Genomic DNA, 17062 nt, shown 5'->3' with positions numbered 1-17062 from the left:
GGTACAAAGTTTCATTTCTTTAACTTTAAAAATGACGATTTTAAAAATAATAATTTTAAAACCTCAATTTTTAAAAAATTCCTAAAAAATCAATGGATGAGCGGATCTGTTTCAAATTTGGTGTGACTAAAGCTCTACCTAAATCCTTTCATTGTGCAAAGTTTCATCTCTTTATCTTTAAAAATGACGATTTTAAAAATAATAATTTTAAAACCTTAATTATTAAAAAAATCCTAAAAAAATCAATGGATGAACGGATCTGTTTCAAATTTGGTATGACTAAAGCCCTTCCTAAGAGCTACCATTGTGCCAAGTTTCATGTCTTTATCTTAAAAAATGACGGAGTTATAAGCATTTTTGTTAATTCCCATTAGAGCTGCTCTTTGAAAAAAATCCGGATTTCCCCTCCCCCCTCCTGGATTTGCCATCAAAAACCCGGACAGATCTGGGCAAATCCCATCATATGGTCACCCTACTACTGTGACTAACAGCTTGCATGCATTTCCAGCACAATTCATTCCCCCCCCCCACCCGACAAACATCTGAATTATATGCATTAGCTGAAAGACAGCCAAAACATCTGAAAGGGTTCATTGTCTCCAAACTAATATTGTGTCAATACAAACTGAGCTCAGCACCCAAACAACTGTACATTAAACCTTTTCTCTTTTCCCCATTGACTATTCAGGCCTGCATGTAGCACATCTTGATGAGAGCATAAAGAAAATTTCTATTTCTGTTAATGTCAGTGGCCTTGTATAGTTGTTGGAAAGCTGTTCAATCTCCTGTTCAGGATATATATAAAATTAATATACCTAAGGAAAGGATATTATTAGGAGCTGGTTCAGCAATACTCTAGGAAATGCTGATGATGGGATTGTCAAATTATCTTGGCGGCTCTGTTCAAAATAGCTACCCATTCCAATCTAAGGGCTCCACTGGAAAATCCTTCATTACTCAGTCCTTAAGACTAATCAAAATAGCTACATAGAAAGAATATATCCCCATACCCCATTCATTACATCTTAATAAAAGAAAAGGTTTCAAACCATATTAAAACAACAACTAGGGAAGCAATGCAGTTGGATGTAACATAATAGATCATAACCACAATGGTTATAATGAACTAAAGGTGCAGCCCTATGCCTGTTTAGAAAGAAAAAAGCCCTACAACTCCCAGCACTCCCCAGCAACCATGGATGGTTGGAAGGATGCTGGGAGCTGTTGGACTTTTTTCTGTCTAAACAGGCACCCTAAGTCTGCAATCCTATAACATTTTCTTGAGGGCAAGACCATTGAACTCAATGGGATTTATTCCTGAGTAGACATCTATAGGACCATACTGTTATTCTGCAATCCCGTATACACTTCCTTGGGCATAGGATTGCACTGAAAATTATTCACAAGTTACAATAGCAAAATTAGGGAGACCATCTCTACTCTTGTTAAGTTTTCCTAATGTCACAGCAAAAGAATTATCATTCTTTTAAATCAATTTTCTGCTGTATGCCTTTACCTCGAATGCTATGCATTATTCTCCCTATCAATGATATAAGGCAAGTTCATTATCTATACATAGATGCTTTAGCACAAATGGCATCTAAGAGTCTAAATTCAAGTTTCTCCCCCCCCCCCCCAACATCCCACCCAACCCCATTTATAAAACAAAAGGAGCAAGACATAGATTGGGCTAAAAACCAAAGTGTTTAAAACCCAAACTAATGAAATGCTAATGTGCACAAATGAATATTGAAAGAACCAGGGCCATTGCTTTGAAATGAATTCTCTCCCTCCCATTGTCCTTTCAAAATGGAAGATTAAAACCTGTACAGCAATGTTTACTGTGTTTAATTTTCAATTGTTTCTTTGATGTAACAGATAGAAAGGTTTGCACCTGTGAAGTAAAAAGGCTTTGAACAGATTGCAAACATTCTGCAAACACTTCATCAGAAATTTTCGTTGTCAGCCTCCCCTAGCACAAGGCAGCCTTGATGATATCTTTGTGCGCCTTTGACTCCTTTTGATTAATAAATGCAAACAAATTTCTCTCCATAACCTCTGTTGCAATCTATGCATGACAATTAGAGGCAACCTCTGGCGAGGGAGGCACTGAAGTCTGTTCCCTCTTCTTCTGCCACAGAATAAATACTTGATGTTTAATGCTTTTTGACAATTAGAGAATGAAGTCTTTTGTAGCTGGGCAGTCTCAGCTTCTGCTCATTATTCCGTTTTCAGCAACACAGAATCCGTGTTTTCTGTAATATTCATATTTGTCTAAGAGAAGAATACTTCCTTTTGGAGCTCTTGTGTCCCACTATTGAAACCTGTAGCTATAGTCCACAAAAACTCATGCCAGAATAAATTTGTTACTCTTTAAGGCGGCACAAGTCTCTGTTGTTTTGGTAGCAGAAATATGATTGCAGAAAAATATGTATTTCTGTCCTCTCATTTAAGGATGCATAAAATAACAATAAGGTCTGGATCCAGGTTTACTCATACTTAGGGGCTGATCACATCTACCTTTTCCATATGAGGTAGTGTTTGGCAGTGAAGTAATATTTCAGTATGTGGGTATGGGTGACAATCACTTAACATTTCAAAGGCTTTTTTAAAATTAATTTTTTTATTGTAAATTTCAACAAAACAAAGCCATAAAAGAAAGAAAAGAAAAGAAAAGGGAAGGAAATATGCTGATGTGATTGAATGTACCAATTTCAATTAATGTATATGAAATGTATGTGTACAATTTTAGGGGGGGGGAAAACAAGACAAAAGAAAGAAAAAGAAAGAAAAGGAAAAAAGAAATAAACTAATAAACTAATCAATAAGTGTGCTTGTGATCTTCATTTGTTGTTGTAATGTCCAAATGCTCAGAGCGAAGTGGGCATATTGTTGTAAATTCGGTTCTGACGTATGTTGAATGAATCTCCACCATATAGCATAAAATGCTAACAGTTCTGTTTTTCCTTAGATCAGAAGCAAATCATGAGTTATTTTTTCTGATATTGCCACAGACCATATATTTCGGTACCATGCTGTGCAATTGTCTGGTGAGCAGCATTTAACAAAAATGGTAACAAATCTTTACATTTCAGATTTACATTAGATCCTTTGTATATTGGTAGTAAAAATAATTTTGGATCGCATACAATCATTTCTCTAGTAATAACCATTATTTCTCTATGTACTAACATCCAGAATCCCTGCATATGTGGACAAGTCCACCATAAATGAAAATACATGCGTTTTACCCCGCAGCCTCTCCAACAAAGGCGGCTGCATGTTGAAGTAATATGCACCAGCTGTATTGGTGTGCGATACCATTGTGAACTGCCCAGAGAGCTCCGGCTATTGGGCGGTATAGAAATGTAATAAATAAATAAATAAATAAATACTTTCAAAGAAGTTTCTCAAATAGAGGCTGATATTGATCTGAATGGTCTATTGTCCCATAATTTGTTCCTACTAGCATCTTCTAATTCCCCTCCAAAATCTCCTTCCCACACTTTCTTCAAGCCTACCATCTGGGCATCTATTAGGATAGCATAAACTAAAGATACAATTTCTTTCCCTCCCTTCTCTACTGCTAGCATTGCTCATTCTAATCCTGTTAGGGTTCTAAGTGCATATGTCTTTATGTTGGGATCTCTGAGGAAGTAGGATAATTGTAATTCTTGTGGCCACCTACGCCTAGTCTCCTAGGTCAGTTCTAAGTTGTTCTGTTGTTTTTGGTTTATCCTGAGCATAAAAATCTCTCAATTGAAAATATCCGTTCTTTTCCCATTCAGAAATTCTAGTGACAACGGTTGTGTCTAAATTACCTGGATATATTTGCAATGAGGTGATGGGAGACCACACTGGAGACAGCCTGGCTTGCCACTTTTTCCAAATTGTGAAAATAGTTTTGGATATTATTTCACTTCTTTATTTTTATAGATTAAAAAGTCAAGGCCCATAAGCATTGTTTTTCTTCATTCAGCATTTCTTCATCCACACATATCCAGTTTTTGTTTGCCTTCATAATGATAAAGTGGAGCTGCCGTAACTGAAAAGCTTCATAATATGATGCGAGGTGTGGGAGTCCCCAGCCTCCTCCGCTTGGTTTTTGTAGTATAGTTTTAATGCCAGGCGAGGTGCTTTGTCTCGGAAGACAAATGTATTGAGTTGACTTTGCCAGGACTTTAATATTTGTATTAACCTACTTTTCTGTAACAGCTGATTAAACCCCCAATTGCTAAGGGAGTGTTCTATTTTCTGTTATATCTAAAATAATTTTTAAAAATATTTTTAAAAAAGAAGTGTATGTGTATAATACAACTTTCTATAAAATAAAATAAATTATACATAAACTTCAACAAAAGCAAACCAAATATCCATATATGTATCCATTTGCAAGTGGCAACCAATACCACCTGTTCAAATGTTGAAAGTCTTGTTACTGTTGTTGATTTACATTTTTCTACCTAAAATAATAAAAAAAATATTTTTAAGAAAGCGCTGTTAAGTCCCCAGTCCAATGTATTATAGGAGGTGAGCATTTACCCTTCCAATGTTGTAATGTCAATCTTTTAGCTGTCAGAAAGAGCATGGAAAATTAATTTATGCTGACTGTGCGTTAACTTACAGGAAGCAATAGATAATTTGAAAGAACATGTATATCAGTAAATGTTAGAGTGTTCGAATGCAAAGTTTATCCATATAATAATCTCCTCCCCAAAAGAGGCAACTATTAGTCATTGCCAAAAATATGCTTAAGAGAAGCATTAGCAGTCTAATAACTCCAGCAATTAGCCAACTTACACAAAACCTTATTGAAGAGATGTTGTGTTGTCCAATAGACATGGGACAAGAGTTTTTTCTGAAGAAGATGTAACCTGAGGTCCAAGATGCTTCAGATATAGATGCTTAAATGGCAGTTCATTGATTAGGCAAAATGGAATGATCAAATTCCCTATTCCATTCCTGCTTAAGACCATGTGTATCACATTTATTGGATGACAAGAATTTATAAACGTGGATCATGGGTAATATAGCTGATCAACCTCAATAACTGTATCCAATAGCACAAGAGGCTCTGAGCCTCTGAAAGCAGCAGTGCCAAATCTAGTTTCTAACAAATGTTGCAATTGCAGGTATTGCCATTCAGCCATAGCAGGCAAATAGTACTTAGCATGCAACACCGACAAAGACAAAAACTCATCATCAGCACCCACTAATTGATCTAAGGTAAAAATCAACTTATCCATCTACCAAGAAAAACATTTTCTTGCCCACCTTCTTTAATTGGAAGTTGCATCATTTTCAAGGATATTCATGGTGGAGATGAACCCCCTAAACATTTACAAAACAAAGCATCCAATGTTTGAAAATATTTGCTAGGTATAAATAAAGGAATCCCACATATAAGGTAAACAATCCCAGGTATAATATTAATCTTTAGTGTATTTACCTTACCCCGCAAACTCAACTTTAAAGATGCCCATCTATCTATATCCCATGAAATCTTATTATTCAAGTTCTTCAAATTTACCTTGATCATTTGAGATATGTCTCTGGGAATAAGTATTCCCAAATAAGTAATAAGATTGGGGCTCCATCAAAATTGACACTTAGCTAATACACTATGAGATATAGTATCTCCAGTCAGCATCGGTTCAGACTTTGACCAGTTAATAGCCAGACAAATCACCAAAAGTATTGATCAACTGCATCAAAGCTGGAACAGATGATTGGAGTTTTGAAATAAAAAATAAATATCATCAGCATAAATAATAATTTTAAATTCTGAACAACCATGCACAAAACCATGAATACTACAATTCTGTCTAATAGCACATGCAAAAGGTTCCAAATATAGATCAAATATCAATGAAGAAAGTAGACACTCCTCTCTGGTACCTTTCCCAATTAAAAAGAAATTCAAGAAAAGAAATTGGTCATAGCTCTAGCTCCTGAGGCTAAATATAAAAGGTTTGACCATTTCAAAAATTCTACTAGAAAGCCAAAATTACTCAATGTAGCAAAAATAATTTTCCAATAAATTGTGTCAAAGGTTTTTTTCAGCATCTAAAGAAATAATATCAGTATTTAAAATGATCAGATCAACAACTAATCTAAGATTATTAGCCCCCTGCCTGTGTTTAATAATAGCAAGTGGTCTGGCCGAAGCAGTGTTGTAATAACTTGTTGCATTCTATAGGCCAGAATTGCAGTTAATATTTTATAATATTACATTAAATAACAAAAATAGGCTGATAGTTAGCAAAACTGATGTGATCCTTGTCGCTGTAACGTAAGTATCATTTAGGCATGGGAAAAGGGAGCTTTGTATAATTTTAAAGGCGATAAAGCTTTGGAGCTAAAAGTCTGGAAAACATTTTATACCATTCAATTGAAAATCCATCCAGACCAGGTGATTTCCCAGTGTTTCATGTGAACAATCTAAACATGGAAGATTAACATGAGGGGGGGGGGAAACATCCTTATCCTGCTCCGAAGTTTCATTACCTGTTGTATACAAATCAAAATAAAACTTGTGAGTATATATCTGTGGGAGAAGTATGTATCATATCACACCCATCTTTGATAGCTGAAATAACATTGTGATGTCTTCACTGTTTAAGACGAAGTGCCAGTATCTTACTGGGATGTTCATCATTTCCCCAATATGCCTGTCATAAACAGGTTAGGGCAAATTCTGCCTGCTGTGAAAAAAATATTATTAATCTTATGTTTAACATTCTGCAGCTTCTGATAACGGTGTGCAGTTGGGGAAATGGCAAACTGGGTTATAAGAGATTTCAGAGATGTGTTACAGCTAGGAATGTACAGGTTTTATATAATCCATTTTAGGTGCTTTTCATGGGTTGCCAGATGCCTTTTGTTCCATCGTCTGCTCATAGATGGAATGGGTTTTTTTTTTTCTATTTCCCAAATTTGTGCAAATTCACAGTTGTGCGAATTCATACTTATGAAAATGCACAAATCCCCTCCACCCAAATGCTTCTTTGTGGCTCGCCTGGTGCCAACATTGTTATCTTTTCGGCGCCAGGTCAAGACTTTTCTCTTCTCCCAGGCATTTAACAGCATTTAACAACATATGCTACGTTTATTTGTTTTTTAATGGACCTCTGAACTGTTGTTGTTTAAATTATTATTATTATTATTATTATTTATTTATTTATTTATATAGCACCATCGATGTACATGGTGCTGTACAGATAACACAGTAAATAGCAAGACCCTGCCGCATAGGCTTACAATCTAATAAAGTTGTAGTAAACAATAAGGAGGGAAAGAGAATGCAAACAGGCACAGGGAAGTGTAAATGGATATTGTTGTTTTATACTGTTTTTATATTTTTGACGGTTTAAAATTTTGTATACTATTTAATGTTCACTGTTTTAAACTTTTGTAAACCGCCCAGAGAGCTTCGGCTATGGGGCGGTATATAAATTTAATAAATAATAAAAATAAATAAATAATAAATCCAGAATTTTTGTGGTTTAGCTATTTATTTATTTATTATCATTTAAAACATATCTTAGGCCAATGCCTACACCTCTCAGAAACTGAAGGCATGCTGAGAGGTGTAGGCATAACAGAGATATTGAGGGATTGCGCATGGCCATGTGGGTGATCTCGTGAGATCTCTGTAACAGCTGCACAGCCCAGCATGCCTTCGCCCAAGCTAACTGCATCCATGAGAGTAGTAAAGAGCCTTTCAGAGGACATTGGCAGCGGCCCACCAAAGACATGGTAGCTGTTAGTTGGGTGCCCTGCTGTGACTGCTGTTCGCCACCACTGCTGCCTCAGGAGCCAGGCCAAGGAGAGAAAAAGGAGCCGACGAAGCATGTGATGCCTGCCCACTGGTGCCTAATCTCAATACTGCAAATATGGATGGCAGTGCAGCGGTGGGGCAAGCCACTGTGGAGAGTGGCAGCCTTGGTCTGGTGCAGTGATCTACTTGCTTGGTGTTGATTGGGGGCAATGGCGGTGGCAGCGGTGAGCATGGAGATGTTAGACAGGTGAAGGAGAAGAACATGAGGGTTGAGGGGATGGGGGCGCTCTTCCGGGACCTGGGCAACACTCAATATATCAGCTACTCATCCATAAAAGAACAAGGAACACACAGCGACGTGAATAACTGTGTGTACATGGGTGTCTACATATATGGATGCATGTACACTTGCATATACTTATACACACAGAGACACTCACATCCATATGCATTCCTGGCATTTATTTTGTTACTTGAAAATGACAGCTTCTTTTGGCATTCCAGCACGATCTGCATCATGTTCTAAAAATGACAGCTTCTACAATTCAAATGTACTGCTGTGTATGTGTGTTTTTTTAAAAAAAAACTAGTAATGAAGTTGTAAATGCAGCATTTCTTTCATTACCTATTCATTAAAGATATGACATGAAAACAGAGTTACCATGGAAATAGCACTGTGAATTCTAAGTACATAATAAGAATTTCATTGTTTACACTATGGCACAGATAACTGATGGGTGTTATTGTAGCCGTAAAGTCTTATTTATCTTCACAAATGCTTGGCAAGGGAGGGGAAAGGTTATGCAATTGGTCTTCGAGTAAGTGCCTGAATATGGGGAGACCTCTTTAAAATAATCAGCACAAAAGAGGTTTATGATGAAAAGCACCAAATGTGTTCTGAGTTGATGTCTTCAAGTATCATTTGGCATTGAATATTTAAGCATTCAAGATATAGCCCACTTCACATGTTACTAATACCCCTATTACAGATGCAGTGTGTGTGCGTTCAAGATCTATAGGAATTAGCATATATAAATGTAGTTTAAAAAATCCCAAAACACATAAAGTGAAAACAATGCAATTTAATTTGTCCAAATGTGGCAGGTGTAATGAATAATAGTGTCGGCAGCTTTGGAAAGTCAGGCAAAGGCGTTAGAAGCTTTATTTTGCCACCAGTGTGTTATGATTTAATAGTGGAAAGTAGCTGTGAATATTAGACTGTGTGTCTTCCACATGCATGAAAGGCAGAAAGGGATGTGAATACAAGAAGCAGAGCTAGCCGCTTCCAATGCCCCTGAGTTACGCACTAAGGCCACAACTACACCTAACGTTAAATGTGTTGCTTGTAGCAAGGTTAGTTTAAACAAAGCAACAACATCAAAATTAATGTCATGCATGGAGGGTGGCTGGAGTGTCTAGTTTACCCTTCCCTCCTACCACTATGATGACCCCCACCCCATGTTACAAATAGCAATAGGAAAATGTTGCTATTTGGTACCAATGGGAGCTTTCCCTCCTATGATCACGAGTTTGCAATATGGGGCAGGGAGATTTTTTTTAAAAAGGATCATGGTGGGGGAGAGAAGGGTTGAATCTCCCCTCCCTGGCTGCTGTGGTTCTCTCTCTCCCTCTCCCTCTGTGTGTGTGTGTGTGTGTGTGCTTGATGTCACTGCAAGTGATGCGTTTAATCTCATTTTGCATTTGATCTCTTTAAGGTATCCATGAAGAAAGTTGAATGAATGTTGTGCCTTTGCCTCAACCCTGTCAGTGTATTCACTCTAAATAAAAAGGATTTTACAGACCTGAATGGTAAGGGTTAACCAAGCTCCTGAAATGAAGGGAGCTACTTGCATCAGCCAGGGTGTGGTGATTAGCAGCACCTGGGATGTTGCTGGTCAGGCTGAAAACCCTGTGTATATATTCTGTAGGTAATGTTCATGTTGTGGTTGCGTAGTTGATGAAGTCGGTGGTGGTGGTGGATGGTTGTTAGAAAATATATTTATGATTAATTGGACCAGCAGACTGTGTCTTTCTTTGGACTGGAAGAAGGGAAGCGCGTACTCTTGACAACCCCCTGGACTAACAGAACCTCTGTGGAACCAGCTCTAGCTATTATTATTTAATTTATTCCCACCCACCCCATACCTTTTCTCCAAGTAGCTCAGGTTCTCCCATTTCCATTTTATCTTTACAACAATCCTGCAAAAAACAACAATATTAGGCTGGGAATTGGTCCAAGTTCACCCTATGAGCTTCCTGGCTTAGTGAGTCCTAGCACAACACTCTAACTACTACACCACACTGGCTCTCAGTGCTGTTTATAGGGCTGACTTCTAATGATGGCAAGTTGATAATTCGGTTGGGAGAACTACGAGAGCTACCCTAGCTTCAAAAAAAGGCACAGAAGATGACATAATGTATTGTCACCTATTTAAAAGATTGTGTAAAGGTTTTATATGTATGGAATAAATACGAAATAATTAAGCATGCTTTCAAGGTGGTAGATGAAAGCCATAGATCAGCTTTCTCAGAGGCTTCTCTAGGGCAGCAGGCCAGGCAGAAAGGCACTGTTCACTTGCACCACCTCATGCTGGAGGGAAGGAAGGAATTTGTGATGTGTGACACTGCGCAGCTACCGGCAGCTGGTTTGTCACACAACAGGTTTGAGGATTAGGCGTACAAGCTGGAAAACGTTGTATTTCCGCACCAGTATGCTAAATGGTCTGCAACCCTCCTTTACTTGGCACAGAGCCCGATCCCAGGTGGGAGGTCAAGAGAGAGAACTGGAAGGCTTCACCTGACATAAAAATGTCTTGTCATGGCATTGGTAGTGAAGCATCTTTGGGAGGACAGGAGATGCCTACCTTAACTAGGGTTCCTTGGTTGTGCACTACAACAAGGAACCAAGAATTCCAGAAGTGACTGTGGGGATGCACCCTGACCACCGCTGTGAGCAGCGAAGTGACTATGGAGAAAGCTTTACTTATTTACAGAACAGATATCAACCCTGTGCTTTCCAGCACTCTATGAAGAAAGTAGCAATAGCAGTCAGCAAGCTTGTTAGTTGAAAGTAAAAAGAATGTAAAAGAGAGACTTGGATTGCTTTGCCCATTTTGAGTTGACATGTGGGGCTCTCTCTTCATGCCAGCTAGTCTATCATACTCCAATGATAACCATATTAAATCTGACTCCATGAATAATTTGATATATCTTGTGTCTGATAGGGAGGGCTGTGAACTGCAGTTATTGCGCAGAGTGCATAATAATACAGAAGAAAATTAGAAAGGTATTCCCAGGGTGTTTCCAAGTATTTTATTGAGAATTGAGTTAATAAATATTAGTGATTGAGGGACTAAGTAGGACAAGGGAGTGGCCAGCAAATACTCCCCAATAATTTAGAAAATGGCTTGGGGGATTAGAAACGGCTTTTTGCTGAGGAAACAAAAAGCTGGATATATCTCCTTCTCTTATCATAAAGAACCTTCTGGAAAGATTAAAAGGGATCATGACACAGCTGCTAGTTCTGAGACTTGTTCAAGTGTTGCATTAGCATTCCATTGCCTTAAAAGTAATCAGCTCTGTTGAATGAGGTAACAGCACAATCCTATGCATGTTTACTTGGAAGTAAATCCCGTGGAGTTCAATGGATCTTACACATAGGTGTGGACACAGGGTTGCAATCGAAGCCTAATGCATATCATTGAACGGTCCAATCTCTAATGGTAGATTACAAGGGACAAGTGTGGTTTATGTTGTTGTTTCGTTTGTTTTGTCATGTGGAAATTAAGTGATTGGCTCCATAGTTACTCCTACTTAAAGTAGACCCACTCAAATGAATGGGACGAAGACTAGACTAACATTGGCTACGACCCCATGAGTTCTCTTACCATTTTGGTTTTAAGCATTCTTATTACTAATAACTCAGTCACAGGGCCAGCGCTACCATTAAGCCAACTAGGCAGCCACCTAGGGCGCAGACCTCAGAGGGGCACAGTACTGACCTTTAAGGGTCACAGTTTTATACAAATTAGCTGTTTTAAGGAGAAACGTAATAAAAGGAAAATATATTAGTTCAGAAACTCTTCTTGAACAGCTGAATCAAAGTTGGCAATTTTGGGGGTGGGGGTAGGGTACAAGCAGCTTACCTTGCCTAGGCTGCAAAATAGTCTGGCACCGGCCCTGCTTAACTATGAATGGATGTTGAGCTATATCCTTACGCATTTCACTTAACATGCATAAACACACACAAAGATTGCTGGTTTTTAGGAGAAATGAGTAGCTCACGAGTCTGAATTCATTTTTCTTTAACTTTAAGATGGAGGATGAGCTAGGAGGTGGGAGTAAAGTCTGCAATTAAAATATGCAGATTTTATGTTTTATTCTTGCTTTTAAACTGGTTGCTTTCCATTTCAAGGCTGTTCTTAACAAGAGGTCTAAAAGATCGGTCCAGGACCCTAAAATGTGTGTGTGGGAGGTGAAGAAACCTAGTTACTACAGGTAAGTTGGCAAGCAGGTTAGGCGTTGTTGGAGGGTTCAAGAGAGAAAGAACTAGAAACCAAATAAGGAAGCCAGGACGGAGGGTGTTGCAGAGGAACCAAACATCAGGGACTGAGCTGAGCTGAGCTCAAAGCTGAGCTGAAAGTAAGAAGACTAGAAGCTGCCCTAGACTAGGATGAGCTGACAGAGATTGCTTTATTGCTAGGCCTAGGCTAAATAGTGAAACACTCTGGACAAGATTTAGATGGATACATTTCCCCCATGTTATTTTCATATTTGAATTGCTCTTAAACTGGGCTTTAAACTCTTTCAGGAACTCTTTCAATCAGGAACCAGGAGATATAACATATAAAACTGACTCTGGCCTGCTTACATTGGCTGCCTGTACATTTCCCAGCCTGACTCAAGGTGCTGGTTTAACGTATAATGCCTTACAAGGCTTGGGACCAAAATACCTGACATAACGCCTCTCCCAACATGAACTTACCCATACACTGTGCTCAACATCTAAGATCCTCCTCTGGTTGCCTACTCCGAGGGAAGCTTGGAGGATGGCAACAAGGGAGAGGGTCTTTTCAGTGGTGGCTCCCCAACTATGGAATGATCTCCCCAATCAAGCTCACCTGGTGCCAACATTGTTATTTTTTGGCACCAGGTCAAGACTTTTCTCTTCTCCCAGGCATTTAACAGCATATGTTGAGTTTTTTAACTGACCCCTGGATAGTTGGTATTGTTATGCTTTTAAATTTTGTATATTGGTTTTTAAATGTTCAATATTTTTAATCTTTGTAAACCGCCCAGAGTGTTTTGGCTATGGGGTTATATATAAATGATAACAACAACAACAACAACAACAATAATAATAATAATAATAAACCACCTCCACCCTTAGAAATATAATCACCACAAATCTTAAATTGCTGCTTTTCAAAACCTTTACTAAAACCTAAGTTTGATATTGATTGATCTGCTATTGCTATCAAATTTGCCCTGGTCTGATGCCTTTTCACTTCACACCCAGTGAGCTGAGTGTAAGTAACTTACGGAGGCAAAGGGGCTGTTTTAGTGGAGGAAGCAAGGAGAAATAAATGGATTTTCTACATAAGGCATTTATTGTGCATTTGTCATTCCCTACTCATGGTTCTTTATGGGTTCTTTAGATGATGTCGTGACCCTCCAGTTTCACTTCTGTGTCAAACCAGCACTTTCAGCGAGCTTTTTTTAGACCAGGGAAAATGAGGCATTTAATTGTGAAAGTGAAATAAAGCACGATTTCCTTTTGTGTATTTGTGCTATCCCACTGCAGCAGAGTGCCACCTAGAGGTAATGTAGCAAAAAAGCAATGGAGTGCTTAGATCTCAATTCTTAAGCGAAACCGAAAATAGATACAGCGGATAAATACCAATTAACAGCCTCATGTAGAAGTTGGTGGCAATGGTAAAGACCATAGTAACGTGAGCTGGTTTGCATAACTCCCTCCTCTCCATTCTGAAGACTACAGCATGTTCCATTACACTCTAATTTCTGTCCCTGTAGAACCCTAATTCAGCATGTTTGTATAGGCATGTGAGAGCACAACAGCTTTTGTCTGGGAACTGTTTCTGCTGAAGAAGTAAATTTATTTCTTATAATTTGGACCAGCAGAATCATAGTGCACCTGCCATCTAGTGCTGAAATCAAATACTTCTAAAGCATGATTAATACCACATTGGCTACAGTGAATATATACCAATGAGCTGCCCCTTTGAAGGGAGAATTTCTGTATATAAACTATAATTCTGAATGTGTTTTCTAAAACTACTACACATATTTAAGTTGTAGCCACAAATACTTTCACAAAAGTATTTTATCAAGGGCCTGATGACAGATAAATGGCAGATAAATGTATGCCCCATATGGAGCATCTTAAAGTCGGGGAACAGTCCAGTAAATACATGGTTGATTTTTATTTTTTTTAAATGCAGTTGAATTTATTTTTGAAACAACAATCAGAATAGCAAAAGAAACAGCAACTAAAATTTGCACTGTCTAGGGCCAGATCTACACCAAGCAGGATGTAACACTTTGAAAGTGGTTTGAAAACAGTATATGGAATGTTTCATGGGCCCCAACAGTTGTCAGCGCACTTCAATACCATTATAAAGCAGTAGTGTAGATCCTGCCTAGCACTATGCCAAGTAGATTTTTTCAACCCCAATTGGAAATGGCTGAAAAGTAACTTGACCCTAGGGATGAACAGATTTTGTACATTCCATTCTGTCTATGTTTTCTCAGGTTCCTTTCGCTCATAGATGGAATCAGATTTTATCCAATTTCCCACTTACAAAAATGCACAAATCTCCCTATACACAAATCCCTCTCCCAAATGTGCATTTTCGTGCTTTGGCATATGAGGAAATGCACATTTTATCCCTGTTCCCCCCCCCACACACACACACTTTACATATTTTTCTATGATTAAATTTGCAAAACATTCCAGAAAGTTAAAAAGAAAGAAGGAAGAAGAAGTCTGCAAGCCTGTGGAATCTGCAGGACTCAGGAAAAGCTGGTCCATGACTTGGGGAAAACCACAGGGCAAATTCATAGAAATCCAAACATTTGATTACACTGTAGATTTCTATGACATCAGTACTTGACAATGTAATATCTCTGCTTCTATAGGATCAAATGAGTCCCTTTTCTTTTTGGAAATTCACGTTTCAGACACTGAAACGTTTAATAGGGTCATTTTTATCTCTCTGTTATCAGCACAATAATGATAAAAAACAAAAACAAAGTCAACAACAACAACAAAAAGAATACTAACACTAATCTTGTAGATCTACTTTGTTCTATCAGCACTAATATGTGTCAACAGTCACTGTCATAATCTGCTGGTTCCATCACAATTCTGTTGTTAATATTCAAACTACCGTATCTATGGCTTTACACATATAGAGATGAATCTAGACTTAGTTATACTCAGAGTAGACACACGGAAATCATTGGAAATTAAATTAGACATGACTAACTTAAGTCCTATTGATTTCAGTGGATCTACTCTATGTATGACCACGTCTGGATCCAATGCTTTGCATACAAGCTGCCTAATTAGTATAATTACCCTTACCAGGCATGAGTTGTTATGACATTCAAACCCAGTGAGGATGGCTGGCTGGGGTGGTTCTAGGATGTCAGTGTGGTTTGTAAACCACCCCAGCCAGCCACCCTTGCCGAGTTCAGACATCATGTGCAATCTTATGCACATTTTTGTATGTAAGACCCACTGAATGAGGACTTCAAAGTCCCTGTGCTGGTTACAGAGACCTGTTCCCAGGCTACGGGAACGGCAATGTCAATGCTCTGATACAACAGGAAGTGGAAACATGTCACTTCTTGTTTGGTTGGAGCATGGCCCCTTCCCTTTTCATAGCCTGGGAAAAGGCCTCGGGATCCATTTTGGGTTTGAATATCACACAGGAGGTAGCCCTGCATTGCTTAGAGTGGTCAGTCCATCTGCCATGTCATAAAGCCATCCTAATTTGGGATGAAAAGATGGGGAAAACCCATTTCTCTTTGAGATGGACAGTGTAACTTTTAACATGTTATTTCTAAAACTAGTCTGATAATTCTCTCAAAAATAAATTCTGTTGCAATTATTTTTAAATTTGCATATATTTTTCACCATCTTTACTGGACTAAGAGGCATAGATTTGCCGCTTGTGACGACGTGACTCTACACTGGGTTTACTTTGGATCACACCCTCTGCCACCACGTGTGACAACCCCCACCTTATACTGCTCCTTTATTCTTTCTTGAACCAAAGGACCCTGCTCAGGTGCCCTCATCAAGGGTTTGGGATGCTGAAGCTGTCCCTATGGCACGCCTTCCACTACTTAGGCTCCACAGCTATACAGATCTGCACCCTTGCCCAACTTCTCCCTTCCGCTGCCACCATAGATAGACCTGTACCCTTCCCCAGGTACTCCAATGACCACACCAGGTGTAAATGAATAAATTTATTAACAAGATGTTAATGCTAGTTCAAAAGCTTAACGATTTCTCTCAGTTCATAAGCGTAATGGTTATAAAGCACAATGCGTAGTGGTTTCAGACAGTAATTTCACTTAAACATTTCAAAGGTAACTTTATAGGTTCTTCTGCCTACTTTACCCCTTCTAGGCTACACTATTCTCCTGCCCACACACTAATCCACCAAAACAACAAAGCATGCAGATCTCAAATCCAAATCTTCTTATCTCGAATCCAGATCTCCTCTCTACATACATATACATCGCATATATATCACACAGTCCTCTGACTCCTTCCCTTCTCTCACAGCCAATCCAGATGCTCCACTCAAACATCCAATCAGCACTCTCCTTCCATCCAGCACTCACTCCTCCCTCTATAGCTTTGTACTTACCATTCTGCTACAAACACACAGTGAGTACCTTTTTTAAACATCTCCAACTTTTATATTACACTTAACAACATAGCCTAATGCAGTAGAACATCACAGTGCTAACTTTCATAAAGTTATATTCTGTTTGCTGCAGTATTGTTTGCATTTGTTCCTCTAGAGTTTCCTTTGTCTGGCCCTCGTGAATAGACTTCCCAAGATACTCAAGGAGACTGGAGAGGAGAAAAGCAAGGAGAAAGATGGAGGAGGGAAAATTGCAGGAATTGTAGAAGAAGAATTTAATATAAAATGAAGATTTGTGTTCATTTGTTTTAGGCATGCCTAACGTATCCTCCTTGCAAGGAACAAGCTACAAAACAAGCCCTGTTCATTTTAATGCACA

This window comes from Elgaria multicarinata, chromosome 8 (genome assembly GCF_023053635.1).
Source record: "Elgaria multicarinata webbii isolate HBS135686 ecotype San Diego chromosome 8, rElgMul1.1.pri, whole genome shotgun sequence".
Taxonomy (NCBI): Eukaryota; Metazoa; Chordata; class Lepidosauria; order Squamata; family Anguidae; genus Elgaria; species Elgaria multicarinata.
Note: the sequence above shows the minus strand (reverse complement) of the source record.